General features: G+C 46.6%; 1 protein-coding gene across 1 annotated transcript in view; it reads right to left on the reverse strand.

The window, feature by feature from the left end:
• The window catches only part of LOC102737067 (ATP-binding cassette sub-family A member 13), an 83048-nt gene that overhangs the window by 44689 nt on the left and 29005 nt on the right, over window positions 1-9354 (reverse strand). The window lies entirely within an intron of this gene.

Genomic DNA, 9354 nt, shown 5'->3' on the forward strand with positions numbered 1-9354 from the left:
AAAGCTCCCTGAGCCATGGGTTGGCCAAATTCATCATGGAGGCTGCCCAGAGGGGCAAGCCATTTGACTGGGCGTGTGGTCCATGATTGAACCGAAGAGAGAAAGGTCCTGTCGTGAAGGATCCTGCATTCGGGCGGGGGGGGGGAGGGGGGGGAAGGGAAGCACCTGACATAAGCCAGGACAAGGAGATACAGTACAGCGCGGTGTCAAGCACGTGGAAGAACAGCTTCAGCCCCAGTGGGAAGGGATGCTATCTCAAACAGGGTAGCTGGGCAATTTATCTGTAGAAGAAGCATCAGAGCAGAGAGCAGATGAAGTAAGGAAATGAGTCCTGCAGGAATCGCAGGGATCTGGAGGAAGATGGCTCCAGGCCAAGGGGCAGCGAGTGCGAGCCCTGGAGGTGGGAGCATGGCGGCACAGCTCCGGAGTGGCCAAGGACCACATGGGTTAGGAGATGGGGTCACGCGTCAGCTGGGCCAGATCCTGCAAGGATTTTCTACATCTGGGCAACAGTGGATTTACTCAAAGAACAAGGGAATTCCGCAAAAGGGCTCTGGAAGGGGGAGAGAAATGCGGAGGGGACCTATCAAGTGCATGGTTTTTAAAAAGACCACTGAATGCGGTGTATAGACAGAGACGTGAAGGTGGCAAAGCCCATGAAGAAGGAGTGGCAAGGCCAAAGCAGACATGCAGCAGTGTAGACAAGACAAGCGTGCCGGCAATATGCCGACCTGCAGACAGAACCATCTCGCCAGGTCCCTGTTGCAACAGCCCCCAGACCTCCCCTTCAGAGTGTTAGCCACAGCGCGGACCATCTGCCCTTCCCACTGGACAGTGAGCCCTCCCTCTGTACCTCCTCTGCTTGCCAAAAGCCATCCACACATTAGAAACCAACTATCTGTTAAGGAAACTGCAAATGAGTAAAAAAAGAGGGGGAGGGTGGGTTAACGTCTTTGTTTTCGTTCTTCTGTCTGAGACGATTATAATGAGCCATCAAATTGGTGAATCGCGTTTTAAAGCTCAGTATCTGTTAACTCCAATGCTATCCAGAGACACTAAATAGTTAACTCATATGGTACTCAGCATTGTGATTTTTCTGAGGCTTTTTAGTCCTTGTTTTTTATAGTTTCCAGTGCAAGTAGAAGGCTATAAAGAGAAAGTGTCAAATCCTATATAAACCTGCATATCTCACAAGCAATATCTCTTCTCCCAGACTAACCCAATTTACAGCAAAAAATGACTCTTGGATCACTTATAAAGTTAAAAACAACTAATACAGAGCTTATTTGGGGGATGGGAGGGGTTTGAAAAGAGTTTATGTGTTCATGAACAATGTCTTTTTTACTTAAAAACACTGGAACTGGGAGCCTGGGTGGCTCAGTCAGTGAAGCATCTGCCATCGGCTCAGGTCATGATCAGGGTCCTAGGATCGAGCTCCGTGTCAGGCTCCCTGCTCAGCGGGGAGCCTGCTTTTCCCTCTCCCTTCCCCGCTCCACCCCCGCTTGTGCGCTCACAGGCTCTCTCTCAAATAAATAAAATCCTTAAAATAAAAAGGGCACTGGCATTGACGGCTATTAAACTCTGTTCTTCCAGCAACTTGAGCCTTACAGAGGAGCCAGTAAGTATCCCACACAAATATTATGTGAAGATTCCATCTGAGTTACTGCCCAGAAGTCACACTGGGTCAGGATTCTATGTGTGTCTGGGGCTATGATGTGCGTGTCCTATGGAACACCCCCCCCCCGCCGCATCTTCATAAAGGAGAAAGTCATGACAGGCTTGCAAGTGAATAAACCCAACTCTGGAGTTCCTGCAGCCACTACCCCAGATTCCAGAGAACATCCAGAAGCTCTGCACGTACATGGCTGAGTGAGGCCACTTGGGAGAAATTGCATGGGATGAGAAGTTGGAATACACGGCTTGTGTACCTCACCCTTTCCTAATCCACTCCTGAAAACCAGTCTCAGATCAGTAAGAGAAGGGAAAAATGTTCATTCTGATTTTGACAAATGCTTGTAAGTACTTGAAATAGCTGCTAAAAATAATCAAGGTCAAGAAGGAGGCACACAAGAAAGCGGATAAGAGAGATGTCAGTAGCAAAACCCCACCCTCTGCAGAGCTAGAAGGTGCCGTCAAAATTGCGCCTCTTAGGGCGCCTGGGTGGCTCAGTCGTTAAGCGGCTGCCTTCGGCTCAGGTCATGATCCCAGAGTCCTGGGATCGAGCCCCACATCGGGCTCCCTGCTCAGCAGGAAGCCTGCTTCTCCCTCTCCCACTCCCCCTGCTTGTGTTCCCACTCTCGCTGTCTCTGTCTCTGTCAAATAAATAAATAAAATCTTTAAAAAAAAAAATTGCGCCTCTTAAATTCTAGGGGCACAATCTGAGGGTACAATATATAGAACAGTATGTGTTAAGTGGGTGCCAAGCTGCACGTTAAGGGGGGTGGTATCGGAAACCACACCTGTGCCCAGACCCTATGGCCAGGGAAAGGAGCATTATGTGAAGACCACATGTATCTGCAGGAAGCGCTCAGTCCTTGTGGCCATTAACATCACCTGGTGCTCACCACTAATGGGACCCCTTGCAAATGACTGGGCAGGAATTCCCAATTCATTCAGAATGAGTAACAACCATAAGAACAAAAATCCAGCACATTTATATAAGGAATAAAGGTGGTTGAGTCCCACCGTTACCAACAAATGAAAAACATGTGCCCAAAAAGGTGGTCACATGAGGCAGTTGAAAATAGCAAATGTATTTTTTGCCATCAATGGAAAAATATTTAATAAGGCAATTCCATACATAAAAAACACCCTACAGCAGAATTGTTACAATTCGGTGACGAGGTGGCAAGAGAGCAAGAAGATAGGAAATGTGAACTGGGAGAACCTAGAAAGAAATAGAAGGGAAAGAGTAGCCTTCAGACAAATGAAGATATAATTAGAAGAAGCACAAGTCAAATTGATATCGCACAAAAAGTGGTACGGGACATTAAAAATTGACATAAGAAACACAACTAAAAAAAAACAGAAATAAAGAAAAAGGTATTTTTTTAAATTAAGGAAATTTTATGGATAAGAAATGCAGGGAAAAGAAATCCATGCAACTGAAGTCCCTGAAGAAGAAAAACCAAATGCTGGAAGATAATAAATTGGTGATGCTGGAACCCATCAAAAGTTTCCATGCAAGAAAACTGGAATCTACACATTGAAAGGTCTTACCTTCTGCCATGGACAATTATTCTAGAATGGTCAACAGTGAAATGTATCCCATTAAATTTATCGAATTTTCAAGTCACTAGCAACTTGCCAAAATTACCAGATCAAATAAAACGGGAAAATATCCAAGTGGCCTCAGATTGCTCCATAATCACATTTAAGGCCAAAGATAATGGAGTTATTTCTACAAGATACTTGAGGAAATACTGAGTCAAGGATTTCATATCCATCCAAGCTGCCTTTCAAATATAAATGCTGCAAAGAGTTTTAAGCACGTAAGAACTCAGGTTATATTATCTCATACGATTATCTTAAGGAAATTACTAGAAGACAAATTTTAGCCCACCCAAGAATGACCGGTAAATTACAGTGTAAGATAATGATAAGCAATGAACATGTGTTCCAGTAAATGTAAGACTAAAACAAAAATGGAAAATCAGATGACAAGATAGACTGCAAATGTTATGTTCCCTGAAATGTAGAAATGATACGACAAACAAAAATTGAAAGGTTAGGGGAAATGAATCAGATAGAAAGAATACGTTGGCGAATGTCAAAATCAGAGGCTATTTGTTCAACATTCACAAATGTAGACTATAAGCATAGGCATCTTTCATGGTACAAGAGAAGACATTGAGATAATATCAACCAAAATTGCATGATGGAGAAGAAAACTTAATGATGGAAGAAGAGAAATTACTTCGGTTTTTTTTGCATGGTAAAAACAAATATAAAGGGTTGATATTATTTATACGAAGTTGCAGTTATAAGGTAACGACCAGCACAACAATAAAGCATTATTAAATATGGGTGTTTTTTTTAAGATTTTATTTCTTTATTTGAGAGAGAGAATAAGTGGGGGAGGGGCAGAGGGAGAGGGAGAAGCAGGCTCTCCACTCAGCAGGGAGCCTGACTCAGGACTCGATCCCAGGACCCCGAGATCATGACCTGAGCCAAAGGCAGACACTTAACTGACTGAGCCACCCAGGTGCCCTTAAATGAGTTTAAAAGCAAAATCATAAGTACAGAAAAATACTTAACTAAGAACATATATACACAAAACTTCATTTCATGCTATTATACACACCTAACCTTGCCTCAATAAGAAGGTATATGAGACATACAAGAGACTCACCTGAAACAAAACATTTCAGAAAAGTTTAAGGGCAAAGGCACATCAAGCAAATGGGAATACAGAGATGTAGGGGGAGAGAGAGAGAAAACGGGAGGGAGAAAGGAAGGAAAAAAAGCAGGGATCATCAAGTTACTTTCATACAAGGCAGGCTTACGTGTACAAATAGGACTCAGAAGATCTGTGCACGGCATTCAAAGGCCAACAGCACAGGAAAAGGGATAGGGACAATCAAGTAGGAGGGGGACCATGATTTATCTGCCTTAGTCTAGGACAAATGAAAGTTTGCACTTTAAGGAAAGAGAATTCCTAAATAACAAAATGAATACAGATCCGATTCTATACGCCCAAGATAGGAAATTAAAAATTCTTTCCAAGTTCCCATAAATCATTCACAAGAGTAGATTATATATTGGTTGACAGAGAGAAATGCTATTAATTCAAAACATGGGTGTGATAAAGACGTTTTCTGAAGGCAATGTAAAAATTAGGATGCATCCACGGGAGTTGGCAGTTAGCGTATGATGCAGTTTTGAGTGTTTGTCAATCTGATTGAAAAAAATGCTCTCATGGAGTAGTTTTCAATTTATTTTTTTTTTCTTACTATAAGTACACTGAGTAACTGTGGAAATTCCTGAGACTTTCCACTTGGAAATTAAAAGAAGCTTTACTCAAACAGTTCTTGGGAAAAGAAGACCATCAACACTCATATTGCAAGTATGCAGAGAAAATCGATAAATAAAGTCCAAACATTGTTCCATGAGGCCCTTTGACACTCTCCCTCAGGACCTCCACAAAGGAGGGGACGCTGCTATTGGCCTTCCTGTGGTCCTCCTGTCCCCCAAGCTACAAGCCTCCTTCAGGCAAGGAGAACATTTTTTCTCCCGGCCACGAACGCCAGGCGACCACTGTTCCTGACACGTGGCAAGTGCTGGACGCACTCTTTTCCAAAGACGAATCAGCACAAACACTTTGACTCTTAGCAAGAATCACGATGTCAAGTATGTAAAAGATGCATCGCCATGACACCGCGTGGAGAAACAGATCCAAAACAAAACAAAATACAACCGATGTGTAAGAAGAGGGTATGAAGTAGGATTTTTTTTCCCCTCTATTGTCTCAATTCTTTTTTTTTTTTTAAAGATTTTTTATTTATTTGACAGAGACACAGCGAGAGAGGGACCACAAGCAAGGGGAGTGGGGGAGGGAGAAGCAGGCTTCCCACTCCCCCTGCTCATGCTGTCTCTCTCTCTCTCTCTCTCTCTGACAAATAAATAAAATCTTAAAAAAAAAAAAAAAGTCTGCCAACAAGAAATCAAACGCTCTTATTTATATAAGCCTCTTTAAAAGGACATTCTGGGGCGCCTGGTGGCTCAGTTGGTTGGGCGACTGCCTTCGGCTCAGGTCATGATTCTGGAGTCCCGGGATCGAGTCCCACATTGGGCTCCCTGCTCGCCAGGGAGTCTGCTTCTCCCTCTGACCCTCCTCCCTCTCATGCTCTCTGTCTCTCATTCTCTCTCTCGCAAATAAATAAAATCTTAAAAAAAAAAAAAAAATTAAAAGGACATTCTGATCTTCATAAACATTAATTGTCACCAGCTCTTTTTCTGAAGATGGCAAATGCTCGATTTACATTCTAATGACCCCTTGCTAAGAGTGTTTTCTCTGTGGCCAGCCTCTCTTAGCACCACCCCGTGAGTTCAAAGACGACAAGTGATGAGCGCTTGCATGGAAGTCACACAGGGGGGACGAACCAAAGAGAAATCCGCTTTGGTTTTTCCCCATCAGCCCAGCTTCAGCGCACTGCTCCCCTGCCTTCTTCCAGCACCCGCAGACCACATCCCAGTGGGATGCCAAGCCCAGAACCCCATGAGGCAGCTGCTGGGTGGAAGGACCACCACCACCTTCTTACCCACCCATCCCTTCTCTGTTCCCTCTGGGAGACCCGGGCCAGCAGGCTGAGGTCCCATACCTGCCTGCTCAATGCTCCCCTGCCTTCCCCCAATAGCTTTGGCCCCTGTGACTGGTGCCTGGGGTTCATATTTATGCTGTGTCCTCCCACCCAGCCTGCACCAGAGGGATGCACAAGGGTGTCTGTGAGTGACAGGGGATTTGTTGTCCATTCTTCGCTTTCTTATTCCAAGTTTGCTAACTCTTGGGAATGTCAGGGGGAAGGGAGGTGGCCCACATGCCCGCACGCCTCTCTGAACACAGCACCATGGAAACCAGTGATCCCAACCTTGGCTCTAACCATGGAACCCAGAAGAACATCCCAGCAGTGAGCGCTGCCCAGAAGGGCGTGGGCTGCTCACAGGCCAGTCTTGTCCCCTTTCCAGGTCTGGTTTTCACAAGCACACTAGCGCTGAGCCCCACAAGCTATGGCCAGCCATAGCATCCCCATCACCGTGAGGATCCCGACCAGCATCAGTGACAAATCGTTGGCCCCAGGTGTGTGATCAGCAAGAGGTGGACCTGGACTCCAGATGCAAGTTTTCTTTCTTTTTTTTTTTTTTAAGATTTTATGTATTCATTTGAGAGAGAGTGAACTAGAGAGAGCACAAGCAGGGGCAGAGGAAAAGGGAGAAGCAGACTCCCCACTGAGCAGGGAGCCCAACGCAGGGCTCGATCCCAGGACCCTGAGATCGTGACCTGAGCCGAAGGCAGATGCTCAACCGACTGAGCCCCCCAGACCCCCCCAAATGCAACTTTTCATGCCAGCACCTCACGATTCCATGTCTGAGATTCTGAGGGGATCTCAAGTGCTGAAGGCCATCTATCACAACATTGGAAGGTAGGACTGGCTGCCAGGACCCAGCATGCCAAAGAAACAGACTTTTGGAACTGTTAACTCAGACTCTGAGTACAAAAACCCTCTTCATCAAGCTCCTCTATTAAAAGGTCTGAGCTCCCAACCCCAGCTTGCAGGGCAGGGGTTCCCCCACCACCAAGCAATTCTCAGATGTTAGCTGGTGTCCTACAATGCAACTCAATCCTACCACTCATGACCTGAAGGTAGGGTCATGTCCCACAGTTAGGGGTTCATCCCACAAGATCCCACACACATACTCCTGATGCCCTTCCCAAATCCAGATTGTCACCAGTGACTGACGACCTGTGGTTAAAAAGAAAGCCCCAGACCCCAGGTGGAGTCACTTGCCTCCAGGGACAGCAAACCAAGACTTCATCGTAATTTCAATTTCTCCCGGAGTGGGATTTTAAATCCATCAATCCAGAATGTTCTAATCTACACGGATGAGGTAATCTGTCACAAAGGCCCTCTCCTCCCAGAGGACAATGAGGTGATCCACCTAATAAAACCTCCAGCGCTTCCCCAAAGGGAAGGTGACCTTGCCTGAAACAATCCTTTCTTTTCTTTGCTAATAACTGCTGGCCCCACCTTCCTTCCTAGAAAAACCTTCCATTTTGTGCAACCTCAGAGCTCCCCTCTCCTTGCCAGACGGGATGCTACCTGATCAATAATCACTTCATAGAGCCAACTGGATCTTCCAATGTACTCTGTTGAATTTTGTTTTTTAACGTGATAAATCATAGGTGCCCAGGGCCCCTGCCTGGGTTTGATGAGGCTGCTGGCGCCGCTCACAGAACTCAGGGAGACCGTTTACTCCCTAGATCACCAGTTTGTTTTAAGAGGGTTAACTGAGGAACAGACAGAAGACCTGCCCGGGACAGGGTCAGGGGAGGGGATGTGGGGCTCCCATGCCCCCCACCCAGGGCCCACGGTCCCCACATCTCCGCCTGCTCACCAACCTGGGAGCTCTCCGGCCCCTGTCCCTTTGGGATCTTACGGATGCTTCAGGACATGGGCAGGCTGGACTAAGTCATTGGTCATTGGTGATTGATTCAACCTACAGTCCCTCCCCCTCCCCCGAGGAAGAAACACACCCCGTTTCTACACGAGAACGTTGGGGAATCTGGCTGGCACCACTCCTCCTGGCACTGAACCCCTCCCTTGATTAGGAGACAATTAGCTTCGCTGTCCCCAGGCACTAAAGAGACCCAGCCCTCGGGACACCTGCACACTCCGGCTGAACCCAGAGCTCTGAGGAAAACGGAAGAAAATATAAGTCAGACGTTCACAGAGGACGGAGTGAAGTGGCAGCTGAGTGACCAAGGGGGTACGCCTGCTCCCACACAAAATCTTTGCAAGCACTAAATGGCGATTATTAGTTCCCTGGGGGCGTGAAGGGCATTCAGAAGTCAGGACACCTTGCGGGGGGAATAACGTGACCTGTCCGATCCTCGATTTCTTCAGTTGTGTTTCTCTTACCAGGCTCTCAAAGGCTGAACGAGATGTGTGGGAAAATGTGCGACAGTTTTCAGAGAAGCATGATTGTGGCTGATGGTGATGGGAAAGAGTCCGGGAAACTGGATAAACCACGACCTGGGGTTTTAACAAAAAACCTCTCTGGCTGGCAGGGAGGTGAGTCCATGCGGACTTTGAGGGTCACGAGAAAGGATATAAAGCTACATTTCTGGGGTGCCTGGGTAGCTCAGACGGTTGAACATCTGCCTTCGGCTCAGGTCATGATCTCAGGGTCCTGGGAGGGAACCCCGCGTCGGGCTCCCTGCTCAGCGGGGAGTCTGCTGGAGCCTAATAGCCCCCCCACCAGGAGAGAGTAGGCAGCTTTCAAGGAAACATTCTTTTTGTGTGTAAAATAATTCTAGAGTATTGCTGCGGTTTTCATTTTGCTGAAAAACTTTTTATGAAATTGCCTTACTCTCTGGAGCAATGAATTAACATCTGACATTCTTTGTATTCATGAAGTCTGCCGGGAGCTCGCATCGTAAATTGTCCTGTGATAACCACCCTGGAATCTCAGGGCTGAAAGGAACCTTAAATTGCACTGCGACCTGCTCGCACCCAAGTCTGCCATCCCAGGGGACTGTTTCCCAGCGTCAGCCCCTCAAAACATCAGTTCCAGGGGCTGCTGGCTGATTTTAGATGAAAGAGACAGATGGAGGGAGGAAGTGAAGGAGGAGGGTGA

The sequence above is a fragment of the Leptonychotes weddellii genome, chromosome 12, assembly GCF_054177405.1.
Source record: "Leptonychotes weddellii isolate Sample4059 chromosome 12, ASM5417740v2, whole genome shotgun sequence".
Taxonomy (NCBI): Eukaryota; Metazoa; Chordata; class Mammalia; order Carnivora; family Phocidae; genus Leptonychotes; species Leptonychotes weddellii.